General features: G+C 41.1%; 1 pseudogene; it reads right to left on the reverse strand.

The window, feature by feature from the left end:
- Positions 1-499: 499 nt before the first annotated feature.
- On the reverse strand, positions 500-17,436 carry LOC100676300 (vomeronasal type-1 receptor 4-like; annotated as a pseudogene).
- Between the last annotated feature and the right edge of the window lie 905 nt (positions 17,437-18,341).

Below are 18,341 nucleotides of genomic sequence, written 5' to 3' on the forward strand. Positions count from 1 at the left end.
ATGAGGCAGTTCTACTCTGTCCTATACAGTGACTATGAGTCAGAATCAACTCCACAGCAACGGAGTTTTGTTTTCTTTTGTTTCTGGATCCAGTCCCAAAAGGTCCGTGGGTGCTGCAAATGGTCAAGCACTCAACTACTAAAGAAAAGGTTGGAGGTCGAACCCACCCAGAGGAGCTTTGAAAGAAAGGCCTGGTGACCTCCTTCTGAAAGGTCACAGCCTTTGAAAACCCTATAGAGCACAGTTCTACTCTGCCAAACATGAGGCTGCCATGAATGGGGATAGACTGGACAGCAATGAGCAACCACAAATATTCTTGTTTGCATGTAGACTGCATACTCTCCTCTCTGAGAGAAGACAGTGAAACTGCCAAGGGTAGACTGTATCTTACCCCGTGGGAGTGGCTGATGAGTGAGTGCTGGTGTGCCTACCCCAACCCCACCCACCCCCACCATGCTCACCCACAGCTCTTCCAGAAGGCCATGACCTTCTCCCTGCTTCAGGGCCACTGGCCACACATCCAAGCCTGGGTGGCAACGAGCAGGACACACAAGAAACTTTCCAGCACCAGCAGCTCCAGCGTCTGCTCCTTGGGGTGCAGCCGGGGACAGCACAGAGTGTGCATTATGCCCAGTGCCTCCCAGGGGCCGGGCACATCGACCAGGTCAAAGCAAAACCAAGGGGATTCCAGTGCCAGGCTCTCAGTGGTAGCCAGTTCTTCCTGCATCACGGGGTAGGAATCAGGACCTGCTGGGGGGGATGAAATCTCCATGGGGGCTGGCATGTTGGCCTGAGAGTCCAAGCAGGGTGGAACATGGATTTGCAGAGGTATGGCATCTGTGGGGGGAAAGGTCAGTGTGGTCATTCTAGAAACACCACTGCTACTCGCTGTGGAAGAGAGAAGGAGGTGGTAGTTAAGTTTCAGGGTCTGGAGCCAGACTAAAAACATGTGGCAGCTAGTAGCTTAAAAAAAAAAAACAAAAACACTGGTAGTAAAATCCTCAGGTGTTCACTTACAGGTATTCAATGTTATGATTTAACATTCAAAACACTGCCATATGGCAGGCTATGGCAATAACAATGAAAACTAAAAAAAAAAAAAGTATGTATTCGACTTACATCAGAATCAACTTAGGATGGAGCCATCAGAATGGAAATCCATCGTAAGTTGGGGATACCTGTGTTATGTGTGCAGCTATGTGAGTGCATGTACCTGTGTTGTGTGTGTACATATGAGTGTATATATACACACAAACCAAAAATCAAACTCATTGCTCTTGAGTTGATTCCAACTCATAGTGACCCCCTATATATATGTGTGTGTATATATATATATATATATATATATATATCCCAAAACCCCACTGCCATCGAGTTGATCCCAACCCTATAGGACACAGTAGAACTGCCCCATAGAGTTTCCAAGGAGTGCCTGGAGGATTCAAGTGGCTGACCTCTTGGTTAGCAGCCATAGCTTTTAACCACTGTACCACCAGTGTTTCCGTATATGTATGTGTGTGTGTACATATATCCATAGTGTGAATACGTACATAACCAAACCAAAACCCATTGCCTTCAAGTCGATTCTGACTCATAGCGATATACACAGTGTACAGAAATATATACACACAAACATATACATATACATACTGTAGAAAACCAAACTAAACCAAACCCATTGTTATTAAGTCAATTCTGACTCAAAGCAATGATATAGGACAGAGTAGAACTGCCTATAGGGTTTCCAAGGCTATAAATCTTTACGGAAGCAGAGTACTACATTTTTCTCCCAAGGAGTGGCTGGTGGGTCCAACCACAGAACTTTTGGCTAGCAACTGAGAGCTTTAATTACTGTGCCATCCAGAGCTCAGTATATATACTGCATATATATAGTGGCTATGTTTGGGTATATATATATATAGTGGCTATGTATATATAGTGGATATGTAGATACAGTAGATATGTATATACAGTGGATATGTATAGACAGTGGATATATATAGATAGTGGAAGTGGATACGTATAGGTAGGTAGTGGATATATGTAGTGGAGATATATAATGGAGATAGATAGATAGAGGAGATATATATATATATATAGGCTAGAATTTTGTTGAGGATTTTTGCATCTATGTTCATCGTTATTACTACTGAATCTTCTTTTAAAAGCCAGATGTCCAGTAAGTTCCTTCATGATCTAACCCTTCCCTACCTCTGCATTATTATCTTCCTACCATGCCTAAACAGGGCCCTGGCAACTTTGATTATAATACGTCTTGTAACTTTCTCTTGGGATCTGCCTTATGTGGGGTTCAATGAGTGTCTTGTATAGATATCTTCTTGCCTTTAACAATATCTGGGAAGTTTTCTGCCAAAAAATCTTCAACAATTCTCTCTGTATTTTCTGTTCTCCCTCCCTGTTCTGGTATTCCAATCATTTTTAGGTTATTTTTCTCAATAGAGTCCCACATGATTCTTAGGCTTTCCTCATTTTTTAAAATTCTTCTACCTGATTTTTTTGGAATATATTGGTACCAAGTGTTTTATCTTCAATATCACTAGTTCTGACTTAAACCAAAAAAACCAAACCTACTGCCGTCGAGTCAATTCCGACTCATAGCGACCCTATAGGACAGAGTAGAACTGCCCCATAGAGTTTCCAAGGAGTACCTGGTGGATATGAACTGCCGACCTCTTGGTTAGCAGCCATAGCATTTAACCTTATGTTTCCTAAATTCTGCTCTTCTGTCTTTCTATTGAGTTGTCTAATTTTGAAATTTTATTGTTAATATTCTGAAATTCTGATTGATGTCTCTCTATGGATTCTTGAGCCTATTAAATTTGTCAACATGGTCTTGAATCACCTTAATTTCCACAATCTGTGTGTTCCTTGGCTGATTCCGTGTTTTGCTTGTTCTCCTTCCTGATCTCTTGAAGAGTTCTGTATATTAATCTTTTGTATTCTGCATCTGGTAATTCCAGGAAGATATCTTCACCCGGAATATTCCTTGACTCTTTGTTTTGGGAGCTTGATGAAGCAATCATGGTCTGCTTTTTTATGTGATTTAATATTGTTTGTTGTCTCCGAGCCATTTGTAAGTTATTGCATTAATTTGTTTTATGTTTTCTTACTGTGTCCTAGCTTCTTGCTTTGTTTTGTTTTGATATGCCCAAATAGGCTGCTCAAGTGAGCTAGCTTGATTATTATTGCCTTTGAAGCTCTAAAGTCCTGTCACCAGATGTCTAGAGCCTGGGAGCCCATTGGCTTTTCTTGTATGGATTTAGCTCAGGTGTTCAAGTAGTCGGTCACCATGTGTGTGGTGCAGGCTCTCACCTACAGTCTTAGAGGAGCAGGGGTGATTTGTATAGGCACAGGTATCTGGTTGAAGCAGGGGATCATGGTCTGAGTAAGGCAGGGGACTGAAAACTGTTCCCTGAGTGTCTGTGAGGAAAGCATGTCCCTGTTCCCTAGAGTCCACAGGTGGGTGTGTTCTGCAGCTGGACTATGAGCACCCAGTGCTTTTGGCTGTAAGGACTGGGAAATACCACTTATCCCTGTGTCCCTGTCATGGGTAGCTAGGTTGTGTTGGTGGAGCCACCAGTCCTCAGGCCGCTGGTGTGGATAGGTGAGAACCCTGCTTAATAGGCAGAGTAGTGCAAAAAACGAAAACCAGCCTCTCCGCTGCACAGCTGAAATGGTTCAGATCTTAGGCACATACACCTTTGCAGTCTGCCAACAAGGGCCTAAGCTTCTAAAACAGGACCACACAGGTCCATGCAGGGGTGAAGGGTATTCAAAGTCCATGGACCATTTAGTACCTGGACAGGAGCCTCTTTTCTGCCCTGAGTTCCCAGCTTAGGGGAGCTGGCAGGTTATTTTTCCCCCATTTGTTAATTTGTTCCTTCTTCAAGCCTGGAAGAACGGCTCAAGGCATGCAACAGGACCTATCTCAGGCCCAGGGAAATAGACAGCCACTGAAGACAGCTTAGTGGCTAGGGAAGAGGGAGGGGGGATCAGATAAATGAGAGTTCTTGTGCAAGGGGTGCTACTTGATCTGTGTGGTAATTTAGACCCAAGCACTTATCTTTTGCCGAGAGCACTGTTCTTTGCTTATTCCAGAGTCCTGAGTAGACTCTGTGTGGCTTACTCTGTCTTCCTGAGGAAACTGCATCCAGAACACTACTGCCTGCCCTGCTGCAGTCACGCCAGGGGACCGTGCCTGAGGGGCGCTGGTTCCCACTGAGTCAGGCCTGGCAACTCCTCGCTAATTCTGAACCATCTCTCCCTCCCCCTTCCAGTCAGTCTGATTTCTTAACTTTGCCTTTGATGTTCAGGGCTCCTAGCTTGTCATATATATCATAGATTCTCTTGGGGTTTTTTTCAGATCTTTGTTGTAAGAAGGATTACTGGAAGCCTCTGACTACTCTGCCATCTTGGCCCTGCCTCCCTGACTATCTTTTTAGGGACTAATGCAGCTGGTGACTTTAAGTCATAGCCAATGGTCATTTACCATTTCATAAATTCTAGGGCCCTGAAGAATGACGCTAAATATACTCTTCTTGTGTTCTATAAATAGAACAACAAAGCCTGAGTGACAGCACATCTGTTTACACCATGTATTACTGAATATTTAAAAGCTCACCATCGAGGCCCACTATTCAGACAAAAAGATTCATTTCAAAATATTAGTGCTCATTGACAATGCACCTGATCACCCAAGAGCTTTGAAGGAGATGTACAAGGAGATTAATGTTATTTTCATTCCTGCTAACACAACATCCATTCTGCAGCCCATGGATCAAGGAGTAATTTTGATTTTCAAGTCTTATTATTATTTAAGAATTGCATTTTGTAAGACTATAGCTGCTGTTGATGGTGATTCCTGTGATAGATCTGGGCAAAGTAAATTGAAAACCTTCTGGAAATGGTTTGCTGTTCTAGGTATCATTAAGAACACTTGTGATTCATGAGAGGAGGTGAAAATATCAACATTAACAGGAGTTTAGAAGAAGTTGATTCCAACTGTCATAGATGAGTTTGAGGCGGTCAAGACTTCAGTGGCGTTAGTAACTGCAGATGTGGTGGAAATAGCAAGAGAACTAGAATTAGAAGTGAAGCCTGAAGAGGTGACTGAATTGCTGCAATCTCATGACAAAATTTTAATAGATAAGGAGTTGCTTCTTGTGGATAAGCAAATAAAGTGGTTTATTGAGATGAAATCTACTCCTAGTGAATATACTGTGAACATTGTTGAAATGACAACAAAGAATTTTAGAATATTACATAAACTTAGTTGATAAAGCAGTTTCAAGGTTTGAGAAGATTCAGTCCAACTTTGAAAGAAGTTCTGCTGTGGGTAACATGTTATCAAACAACATTGAATGCTACAGCAAAATCTTTCGTGAAAGGAAGAGTCAATTGATGCAGCCAACGTCATTGTTCTCTTATTTTAAGAAATTGTCACAGCCAACCCAAACTTCATCAATCACCACACTGATCAGTCAGCAGCCATCGACATCCAGGCAAGACCTTACACCAGCACAAATATTATGACTTGCTGAAGGCTCAGATGATAATTAGAATTTTATAGCAATAAAGTTTTTTTTAATTAAAGTATGCACATTGTTTTTTAGACATAACGCTATTGCACACTTAATATACTTCAGTATAGAATAAACATAATCTTTACATGCACTGGTAAACCAAAAATAAGTCTGCGACCTCCTTTATTGTGGTGGTCTGGACCCAAACCCACCAGTATCTCTAAGATACACCTGTAATGTCTTTCAATGATCTAAACCTGCAATTACCAATCGAGTAATGTCTTCCAATGATCTAAGATTGTAAATACCAAATCAAGTACTGTACTTCATGTCCGCTGTTTCTCCTTTATAAAATGTCTCTGCTGAGTCTCTATATTGGATTACTTGGTTGCACCTCATGAAATTCAGTCTATCTCTGGTTCTAGCTGTCCCTGTACTTTAAATAAATCTCTCAATTTTACATTAAGCAGAGTATGGATGGTAACTCTAAGACAGGATTTTCTCTAGTTAACAGGTGGCACAAATTGTTAAACTCTTGACTACTAACCTAGGGGTGGGCAGTGCAAACCCACCCAGAAGTGCCTCGGCAGACATGCCTATCTACTTCCAAAAAAACTAGCCATTGAAAACCCTATGGAAAGCAGTTCCACTCTGTCCCACATGGGAACGCCACTAGTGGGAATCGAGAGGATGGCAACTAACATCCACAAATGTGCTCGTTTGAATGTGGATGGCATTTCTCCCTCCTTTGAGAGCAGACCATGAAATTTCCAAGGACAGACAGTGTCTGACCCTGTTGGGGTGGTGGAGGAGTGGGTGCTGGGGCACAGAGGGCTCCCCCACCAGGCTCACCCATAGGACTTACAACATGTCCATGGCCTGCACCCTGCTCCAAGGCTACTGGTCACACTCAAGCCTGGGTGGCAGAGGGCAGGGTGCTCAGGAACTACTCCATCACCTGCAGCTCCAGCATCTTTCTTTGGTGAGTACCTTGAGGCACAGCCAGGAGCAACACAGGGTGCAAGCAGGCTCTGTGCCTCCAGGGAGTGGGGGTATTGCTCAGGTGGAATTGGCACCATGGAGAGTCCAGGGCCAAGCCCTTCCTAGTTGTCAGATACTCCTGCTTTACTAGCTGGCCCCCAGAACCTGCTGGGGGGACGGGATCTCCATGGGGGCTGGAGTGTCGGCTGGTGAGTCCATGAAGGCTGCAACATGGGCCTGAGAGGGAGAGAAGGGTGGCACCTGTTGGGGGAAAGGTCAGCATGATCACTCTAGAAACAACCACTGCTGTTCATCACGGAAGAGATGAGGGTTGGTGGTTAAGTGGACAAGGTCTGGAAAGGCAGACTAAAAACCCACTGAAGTGTGTTATTCACTGATATTATCTTTCTCAGATGTTTCACTCACAGATGTTAGATGTTATCATCCGCTGTTCAAAACACTGACATATAGCAGGCTATGTCAATAATAATGAAAACTCAAAAAAAAATGAGATATTTCACTTAAGTCAGAACTGGCTTATGATGGTCGTCAAAAAGAACCAAGAGTAAGTAGGGGACTACCTGTATCATGTGTGTATATGTACAACCCAAACTTGCTGCCACTGAGTTGACTCTGACTCATAGCGACCCTATACTCTCCCACGGGGTTTACAGGGAGTGGCTGGTGGATTTGAACTGCTAATATATATATGAACTGCTTATATATATGTATGAGCCCTGGTAGCACTGTGGTTAAGAGCTCGGCTATTGATCAAATGTCGGCAATTCGAAACCACCAGCTGCTCCTTGGAAACCCCGTGGTGCAGTTCCGCTGTGTTCTATAGGGTCCCTATGAGTCGGAATAAACTCGACGGCAACATTTTAAAATTTATATGTATATAAAATGCATGTGTATATAGGTATATAAAGTATATGTATATATAGAACAGATATATATATATGTATGTGTATACAATACAGGTATGTATATATATGTGTATGTGTGTATCAATGAGATGGATTGATACAGTGGCTGCAGCAATTGTGAGGGTGCTGCAGAATGGGACACTGTTTCATTCTGTCATACATAGGGTAGCTATGGGTCAAAACCAACTCAAGGACACCTAGCAACAACAATATGTGTGTATACACACACACACATATATTCCAAGATGGTGCAAACAGTTTGTGCTTAACTACTAACCTAAAGGTTTGTGGTTCAAACTCACCCAGTGGCACCTCAGAAGAAAGGCCTAGGGATCTGCTTCCATAAATATCAAATATTCTCTTATTTGTTTGGATTGCACTAAAGGAAAGTCTGAGAAGGCTCTCTCAGTATCCAGATCCGGATGGGTTTACATATACATGTGAGGCATAGATTTGAAGAGCAAACTGACCAAATAAAAATGGAAAGAATGTGAGATGTTGGAGCAGGGAGGTTACCTGGGAGAGAGCAGAGAGTGACCAGTGGGGTGAGACACTGTATGCGAGGAGGTGAGAGAGGTGAGAGGCCTCATGGGCAGAGCAACCTAGAAGGAAATTTGGGAAAGAAACATTACTCTAAGAGTTTATTATTTTCTGTGGATGTCCCATCTCTCACCTGTGTCAACTTACAGTGTCTTTAACAAAGGCCACACGGTACACCGAGGGTTTTTATTTCTTAAACTGGATTCTTTGTGACATAACAAAGGGAAGACTGAGTTCTATGATTGGGTTAGTATGAGGCAGAGATAGATTTTGCAGGGATGTCTACATTGAGTAAAATGGGGTCCTGAGCATGTTGATTCCTGAGAGTTAGAAGAAGATCCTGGGAAAATGTCAAACTTTCAAGGCCTTGAAAATTATGGGGGTCAGATCTGAGGTTTCTAAGAAGGTAAGGACAGACACAGCTTATAAGTGGGTTATGTGTGGAACAACATACTTAGAATAACTAGTTAATTCCAAAATATATTTAAGATGGGATGAGAGGATGGAGGTGGAAATAGAGAGGCCCAGAGAGGAATGGAAGATCAAGCAGGGCCAGGATGTGTGGTACTATCAGTTAGACCAGAAGGTACAGGAGGGGCCGTGGGTCATTCTCCTTTTTATTTCTTCTCCCAACCTTAAGAAGCCTTTGTGTCCATCAGTACATGAATGGATTAACAGATTGTGGTCCTTACTCTCAACAGAATACTCAACCATAAAGAGAAATGAAGTCCTGATGCATGCCACACATGGATGACACTTGAAAATATTATGCTGAGCAAAATAAGTCAATCACAAAGGGCAATACTGTATGATCTCACTTAAATGAAATAAGGGAACACCTAGACAATAAAGATTATTATTGGTTACCAGGCGTGGAAGTGAGGGAGAAAGTTGAATTTTTGCTCAGGCGGCATTAAGTTTATGTTAATGGTGGTAGCAATGCTTTGGAAAAGGATAGGGAGACACAAGAATATAATCAATTTTACTGAATTGTACAGCAATTGAAAAACCCTATGGAGCACAGTTCTACTCTGACACACATTGGGTCACCATGAGTCAGAGTCCACCTGATGGCAATCTTTTATTTATTTATTTGTTTGTTTATTTTTGAGGAGCTAGGCACATGCTGATAGTGAGGAACATCTTTCTAACATTCTGTGTGACTCTAAGGAGGAAGGGGCTTTCCTGGTGGCTACTGAGTGCCTTGTCCTTAGAGAAGTTTTTGCAGCATCTAGACGGCATCTTGGCAGGGCCATTATAGAGGGAAATTGGACTGTCAAATAAGAGATTATATTGGAAAACCAGCTTCTCACTGAGAATCTAGACTTTGATGCATACTTATTTCCAACAGCCACTAAATTAAATGTTTTCTCTCCCTTGATATTAGAGGGAAGCTCTCCTTCTGTGTCCCTGCTCCTGTACCAGGGTGTCCTATACAGTGATTGTACCAAAATGAAGGAATTACATCACAAATGCTGGTGTGCCAATACTGGCAGTATGACTGTGACTGCTGCTGGGTGTTTTGTGCTGGGTAAAGTAATGGAAAGGGTGATGGGGTGGCCATGGGTGGTGATCACAGGGTCTGATGCCTTTCAGTCTCTATTGATCCCCAACACTGTCATCATCTTTGTGTCATCACCGGGAACCTCTTCAAAGCTCTCTATTAGAGGAGAGGTTTGGGTGGATCAGATGAACGGATGAGACGTTTGAAGAAAGTCATTGATTGCAGAGTAGATATGGATTGCTGTCTAAGCGAAAGGCTGATTAGGATAGCAACTCTTCTTTCAATTTAATGGAATTTATTTTATACACAGAGTACATACACCAATGCAATTATTTCTGTGTGTGCAATTCAGTGACATTGGTCAGGTTCTTTGAGTCATACAACAATTGTCACCCTCCTTTGCCAAGTTGTCCCCCCCAAAAAAGTGACCTCACTGGACAGGTACTCTTATGTGTCTTACCTCTCTCTTTTTTTCTTAATTTTTATTTTCATGAAAATATACACCGCATAATATACACCCATTCTTCAATTTCTACATGTACAGGTTATTGATATTTGTTACATTCTTCAAGTTACGTCATCATTCTTCCATATCTATCATATTGTTTCACCACTATTGACTTAGATTCACTACCCCCTAAACTTCTCATTATGCTTTAGAGTTACTGTTGACAGTTTGATCTCATATAGATAATCTTTAAGACAGAGCAATGCTCATGGAGTACACTCTTTACTAATTTAGCTGAAGAGTTGTTTACTTTAAAGATGACTTCAGGCGATGTTTTTGGTTCATGGTTTGAAGATTTTCTCAGAGCGATAGATTTAGGGGTACCTCCAGTTTTAATAGGTTGAATATGTCTAGATTTAATATGAATTTGAAGTTCTGTTCCATACTTTTTCCCCTTTTGATCAAGATTCATCTATGAATTCCTTGATAAAAATGCTCAGTATTGGTAGCCTGGCACCATCCAGTTCTTCTGGTCTCATGGCTAATGATGCGTCTTATCTCTTAAATGTTTTATCTCTATCAATTCAGTGCCCAGCACCAAACCAAAACCAAACCTGTTGCTGTCAATTCAATTCCGGTATATGGCGGCCTCATGTAGTATAGAGTACAATAAGTTCCATAGTGTTTTCTTGGGTATAATCTTTACAGAAGCATATTTCTGGGCCTTTCTTCCACGGTGAGACATATAAAAGGTACCTAGAGAATGCTTAAGAAGCCTTGGTAGCTCAGTGATTAACCCCTTGGCTGCTAACCAAAAGGTCAGCGGTCAAATTTACCAGCTGCTCTGAGTGAGAAATATGTGGCATTCTACTTCTATAAGGATTATAGTCTAGAATAATCTTTGGGGCAATTCTCCTCTCTACTATAGGGTAGGTGTGAGTCAGAATTGTCTCAGTGGCAACAGATTGTTGTTAGGTGCCATCGAGTCAGTTCCATCTCATTGTGACCCTATACACAACAGAACGAAACACTGCCCGGTCTTGCGCCATCCTTACAATTGTTGTTATGCTTGAGCTCATTGCTCCAGCTACTGTGTCAACCCACCTCGTTGAAGGTCTTCATCTTTTCCGCTGACCCTGTGCTCTGCCAAACATGATGCCCTTCTCCAGGGACTGATCCCTCCTGACAATATGTCCAAAGTATGGAAGACGCAGTCTTGCCATCCTTGCTTCCAAGGAACATTCTGGTTGTACTTCCTCCAAGACACATCTGTTCATTCTTTTGGCAGTCCATGGTATATTCAATATTGTTCGCCAACACCACAATTCAAAGGCGTCAGTTCTTCTTGGGTCTTTCTTATTCATTGTCCAGCTTTCACATACATATGATGCAATTGAAAATACCATGGCTTGGGTCAGGCGCACCTTAGTCTTCAAGGTGACATCTTTGCTCTTTGACACTTTAAAGATGTCCTTTGCAGCAGATTTACCCAATGCAACGCATCTTTTGGTTTCTTGACTGTTGCTTGCATGGCTGTTGATTGTGGATCCAAGTAAAATGAAATCCTTGACAACTTCAATCTTTTCTCCATTTATCATGATGTTGCTCATTGGTCCAGTTCTGAGGATTTTTGTTTCCTTTATGTTGAGGTGCAAGCCATACTAAAGGCTGTGGTCTTTGATTTTCATTAGTAAGTGCTTCAAGTCCTTTTCACTTTCAGCAAGCAAGGTTGTGTCATCTGCATAACACAGGTTGTTAATGAGTCTTCCTCCAATCCTGATGCCCCATTCTTCTTCACATAGTCTAGCTTTTTGGATTATTTGCTCAGCATACAGATTGAATAAGTATGGTGAAAGAATACAACCCCGATGCACACCTTTCCTGACTTTAAGCCAGTCAGTATCCCCTTGTTCTGGCCGAACAGCTGCCTCTTGATCTGTGTAAAGGTTCCTCATGAGCAGATTAAGTGTTCTGGAATTCCCATTCTTTGCAATGTTATCCATAATTTGTTATGATCCACATAGTCGAATGCCTTTGCATATTCAATAAGACACAGGTGTTCTCTGCTTTCAGCCAGGATATATCTGACATCAGCAATGACACCCCTGGTTCCAGGTCCTCTTCTGAAACTGGCCTGAATTTCTGGCAGTTCCCTGCTGATATACTGCTTCAGCCATTTTTGAATGGTCTTCAGCAAAATTTTGCTTGCATGTAATATTAATGATATTGTGGCAACAGGTATCAAGTCTCAACCCTACCCACATCTTGTTAGTACTTCTGCTAAAATCTTGTTGCTTTTGGGTAAGCATCAATATGTTTGGTCTTCCTCATCATGTTACCCCACCCCTTCCATCTTCTTTTGGCAGTAGTCTTTATGGAAGCAGAATGACAGAAGTTTCTTCCATGGCACCCATTGGTGGGTTCAAACCACCAACATTTAGGTTACCAGTTGAGCTCAAACCATTTGCAGCACCCGCTTGAATTGTACTTCCCCACAGTATGCACAAGGAATACATCTTTGCTGAGGGTATATCTTTAGCAAAAAGATATCAGGATTAGTGGTAGTTATGGTAGTTATGGTGATGAGGCAGGACTCAATTTACAAGATAGGTTGTGTCTTAAGCCAATCTCTTTTGAGATATAAAAGAAAGAAGTGAGCAGAGACACATGGGGACCTCACACCACTGAAAAACTAGAACCAGGAGAATAGGGCATTCCTTGGACCTGGTGTTCCTGTGCAGACAAGCTATTTGACCAGGGTAGTTTGATGACAAGGACCTTCCCCTAGAGCTAACAGAAAGAGAAAGCCTTCCCCTGGAGCTGGCACTCTGAATTCAGACTTCTAGCCTCCTAGACTGTCAGAGGATAAATTTCCTTTGTTAAAGCCAAAAATGTATATGTATTTATTTTTCAGTATCAAAATAAACTATTAATCAAAAAGAAAACAAAACACACATAAACACATACACACACAGTTGTCCATTACGCTGAGTGAAATAAGTCAGTCACAAAAGGGTGCACATTGTATGATCTCAATTATATGAACTGTCTAGAATATGTAAGACTATAGAGATCAGAATATATTGGTGGTAACCAGCGGTGGTTAATAGGAATGGGGGAAGAAAGACACACTGCTTAGGGGACGCTGAACTTCTGTTAAAGGAGCTGGAAAAATATGCGTGTGGTCCATGGTGATGTTTGAACAACATGATGAATGTATGTAATGTCACTCAACTGTACGTGTGAAGATGGCTGAAATGGCCAATGTTTTGTTACCCATCAATTTAGCACAATAACAAAAAAAAAGCTACTCAAAAAAATACAGATAAAGTCAATATAATATATGGACTTTTTAAAAATTCAAATTAAAGTTCATACAGTATAATTTATTTTATATAAAATACATAAGAGTTGAAAATGATCTAAATTGTAAGCTTGAGAATAGTGGTTATCCTAGAGAGTATTGACTGGGATGGGCTAAAAGGATGAAAATTTAATGTATCTTTAATATTTTAAAATATATATTTAATACATATTTGAACATTCTAAATGCATACCAGAATTTTTTTTTTTTTAGGTGAAGCAAAGTTGAATAACTTTATAATATTGTCCTTACATTCTCAAGGTAGTTAAAGGTATTAAATACCTTGACACTGTGATCAGTTTTTAAAGTATGCTGTAATTTCTAGGTTAAAATCCAAGAGAAAATTAATATTCAACCTCCTTAGAAAAGGATAAAAAGTAGAACTATTTTTAAAATATCCCAGAGGGAGATAGAAAAAAATAATAATAAAATAAAGCAAATACTCTGAAGATCACAAAACTAAGTCGATAAATCCAATCCCAAATATAACCTTTATAACATTCAACATAAATATACTAAGTGAACTTTCAAACTCAAATACTGCTTGACTATATTCAATTGGATACATTTTTCAAGCAATACAATATAGCTAAATAGGAAAGATTAAACTAGAAAAATGAAAAATTTATCCTGTACATTTTAACCAACTGATCAGATTGCATCATGGATTGAGTCGTGTCCCCCAAAAATATGTGTAAACTTGGCTAGTCCACGATTCCCAGTATCGTGTGATTTTCCACCATTTTGGCATCTGATATGATTTTCCTATGTGATGTAAATCCTACTTTCATGAGGTTAATGAGGTGGAATTAGTGACACTTACATTGAAGAGGCAAGATTTGACCTACAAGAGTAGTTTGTGTCTTAAAACAATCTGGGGATATAAAAGAGAGAATTGAGTAGGGAGACATGGGGACCTCATACCACCAAGAAAATATTGCCGGGAGAAATGTCCGGGGTCGCTGCACCAAGAAGCTTCTAGACCTGGTGAATAATGAGGACACCCCCACAGAGCATGGAGAGAGAAAGCCTTCCTTTGGAGCTGGCACACTGAATTTGGACGTCTAGCCTCCTAAAGTGTGAGAGAATAAATTCTTTTGTTAAAGCCAACCACTTGTGGTATTTCTATTTTAGCAGTATTAGATAATTAAGACAGCTAGCGTGGCGATATAAAAGCCAGATAAAACGAACTTTAGGGATAAAGCAGTTTATTATTGTTGTAATCAGTGGAGTTTTTACATTTTTTCACTGTGCAATTTTCCAATATTGTTGATTGATGAATGAGAAGCATAATCTGGCCAATACATATAGAACCCACGCACCTACATACACACATTTACAAATACATAAATATGTGCATGTGTGTGTGTACAATCTCTCTTTTGTAATACTGTTGTTTCATATGTGCTTGGATTCTGTGTGGTGAATAAACATACAACCAAACCTTATGCAGAAACATACAATTAGGTATTTCTGATTAGACGAGAGAGTTTTGTCTTCCTTACCCAGGCAAAGCAGAGCCTGAAAACACTGGAATCACGGCTCATGAGGATAAAAGGGCTGACAATTGGGAAACAGGCAGCAGTTAGTGCACCTGTGTTGACCAGCCACCAACTGGTATGATCATAAAAAACAGATGCAAACACTTGAAAAATGGAGGAGAGCGTATAAAAAGATACAAAGGTGCTTACCAGGACAACAATGGTTTGGGTGGCTCTGGTCTCAGGGGAGGATCTGGGGTAGATCTTGTTCCTATGAATGTGTTGGACCCGTTGCTTATGTCTCTACAGGATGAAAACCATGGAGCCACTGGACCAGAGGATGAGTCCCAAAGACACAATATCAGGGAATAACAACAATGCTGCGTGCAGTGAGCCTGTGTTTTTACCAAAAAATACAGCAGAACAATATACGAATCTTTTTTCTTTGTGATGTTTTTGTTGCTCCGTTTGCTAATGATATTCATAGGAACAGTGATATTTACCAGCATGTGCAGAATCCAGCACAGGAATATGGAGCCTTCCATGGATTTGGGAGCTTTCATCTTAAGCTCTGCCCACCTGGAGTTCCTGGGGCTGATGGTGATGGCCTGAAAGATACTCAAGAGACAGGTGCTGCTAATGGACACTCCCCTGCCCACTCTGTGAACATAGAAAACAAGCTTGCATCCGGAATCATTGAGGAAACCTTTCCAACCGAAAGCAACCATGGTCCCTGGGATTCCTCTAGACAGAATGACCATGGAGTTGGCAACAGTCAGGTGCCTGAGAATCAAGTCTGTGGACCTTAACCTGCACCCAGTGAAGTAAAGAACGATGTAATGGTAAAGCAGAGAGAAATTCCCCAAGATACCAATTAGAGTCTGTGATAAGAAAATCATCCCTATTGTCAAATCCCTGGAGGACATTTTCTCAGTTCCCAGTGACTGATGTTTGTCTTCAGAACCAGAGGATCCTGCATGAGAAGATAAGACATGAGCCACGTGTATCATGTCAACTGAAATCCACTATTCTCCACCCACCATTAATTTCCACTTAGGAACATTGACTTAGTGTTTTTTCTTTCCTTAAGAGGAAATCTTTAAAAAGCACTTTGAATGTATGCTATGAAGACCATACCTGTGGCAATTTCTTTATTCTACAACAGACAATGAGGCAGGCACTACCATCACATTCGTTATAAAGAAAAAGAGAACTTAAGCATAAAGAGGTTAAGTAATCTGTCTAAATTCACATACTGGTTTGGGGAAGATTGGGGACTTGAATCTGGCTGAGCTGGTTGCAAAGATAGCACATATGACTAGCATTCTGTACCAACCAAGCAGGGAAAATGGCATGGTGGTGAAGGCATCTAACCTCCTCTAACCTCGAGAAGGGGAGAATCACCACCAGCATCAGCCCAAGGCTGATTCTTATGAGGAGTACATCAGACATACCATCTCTCTACAACCTTTTTACCAATACTGACACCTGCCATCCCTCCCAGAGCAGTCTATACTTCTCTATTAGGTTCTATAATTTGTTGCAATGACCACTCAGAAATACTCACTATTATGGGGTTTATTAGGGAAGCTACAGGATTGAAACTGAGGATCAGGATCATGGAGCGTGTAGGCAAAGCCTCCCTTCTTCAATGCAGCACTTCTCCTTCAACTCTGCTCTGCCCCCTCAGAACAGGCTCTTTTGGGCCCTAAGCCTCTGACTTGGCCTTTGCCCTATTCAAGCAAGTGTTACAAAGCTCTTTTCTCTCTGCTGATAAGTGCCTGCAGGCACCCAACCAGGTCAACAAACTTCCTGCCAGAGGATGCCCAACTTTCTCACTCTTGGGCTGTAACATCCTCTGTAGCCACCTAACTTGGTAGGCCAGGGAGCCCACAGCAGCATCTTGTATCAGTCTGCTGGGTTTGCTCCTATTATTTTCTCTGCCACCGAATTCTGCTGTGATGGCTGTGCTTCTCCCGATCTCCACTGTTACAGTTCTCTTTGTATCAGGGGTAGAAGAGTTTCTCAGCAGTAGGACTCCAGGTCCAAAAGGCATGCCCTGCTTTTGGTTCATCTTCTTAGATGGTAGTGAGGTCCCCCACAGCCTGTGGAAATGGATTCCTTTAAACCTAGCCTGGTGGCAAAATGGGCCAATCCTCTATGAGGGTTCCATAAAACTTATTTTTGTTAGCCACCCCACAAGGGTTTATGAACCTTATTTGCACTAGCAACAGGCTGTCCAATCCCTTTGGGGGTCACATTTTATTTACATAGTCCCACCCAATCACTGTGGGAGTTACAAGACCATGGTGACAAAGGCCATATAAAAGTAATTCATTGCACCTCACCAAACTACTTAGCTGTGTTCTTCCAATAATCCTGCTCTGTATTTAGTTTTGGATTGACACCTTGTCATTTTATGTTACATTGGTGATATTTTATCTTATAATGTTGGTTGTAGCAAATATTTATTGCTGTGTAAAAATGTATTCCATGGGCCAATAAGCCTGTTGCCATTGAGTTGATTCTAACTCATAGTGACCCTATAGGACAGAGTAGAACTGCCCCCAGAGAGTTTCTAAGAAGCAGCTGCTGGATTCAAACTGGCAACCTTTTGGTTAGTAGCAGAGCTCTTAACCACTGCACCATGAGGGCCCTAGCCCACAGGCCAATATCAATCACAAGTAAAGCTTTCAATATGTTAATAAAGTACAGATTCACTGACAGAAGAAGAATACTACAGGAACTCACCTCATGAACAGGTTGGATTTAGTGAATCCAAGATTGCCACGGTATTAGGATGGCCACAGAGTGACACATTTCCTTTCATGCTAGGAACAACATACATTGGCACCTATGGCAGAATTATTGAACTATCTTATATCATGCCCTAAACTATTGAACATGAAACATTAATAAGTGATAAAATAGGGCTGAGTGGAAAACAAATCATTCACTTCATATATTCATCAATTAATGAAGACAAATAAAGTAAAAAGTATTAGCAGTGAGGCAAGAATGGTGAAAGATATTGACAAATAAGACATGTAGAAAATGAAATCTATAAAGCATGCCACTTTATGCATTGTATACATTTAAATACTTAATTTTTGTTTGATATTAGAATATTTTTCAACCAGAGAAAAATGCAAAAGATACACTTGAGCTTGGCAGTTGCTGTGAGAAAAGCATTATTATCAAGTTCTCTTTTCCTTAAATGCTGCTTTCCTGACTTCCGGAGAGAAAATTGTCTCCCCATAATCAACAGATGATGGATGTTTCCAGGAGAGACATAATTACTATCTCCATCAATGCATCATACACCAGAATTAGGGAAAACATCTCTATTATAGAAAAATTAATTCAGATACTCTATTTCTGCAAAGGATTCAATGATTCACACAGATTCATGATACTGTCTGTGTATTACAAGTTTATAGGTTTTACAGGCACACCTCTAGTAATCCTGAAAGTGTTTATGATTCCTGTATAGTAAGCTGAATGTCAGACTGATTCAGAACTACAGGCTTTAAGCACTTTCAAAACCCGTTTCA

This window comes from Loxodonta africana, chromosome 11 (genome assembly GCF_030014295.1).
Source record: "Loxodonta africana isolate mLoxAfr1 chromosome 11, mLoxAfr1.hap2, whole genome shotgun sequence".
Classification (NCBI taxonomy): domain Eukaryota; kingdom Metazoa; phylum Chordata; class Mammalia; order Proboscidea; family Elephantidae; genus Loxodonta; species Loxodonta africana.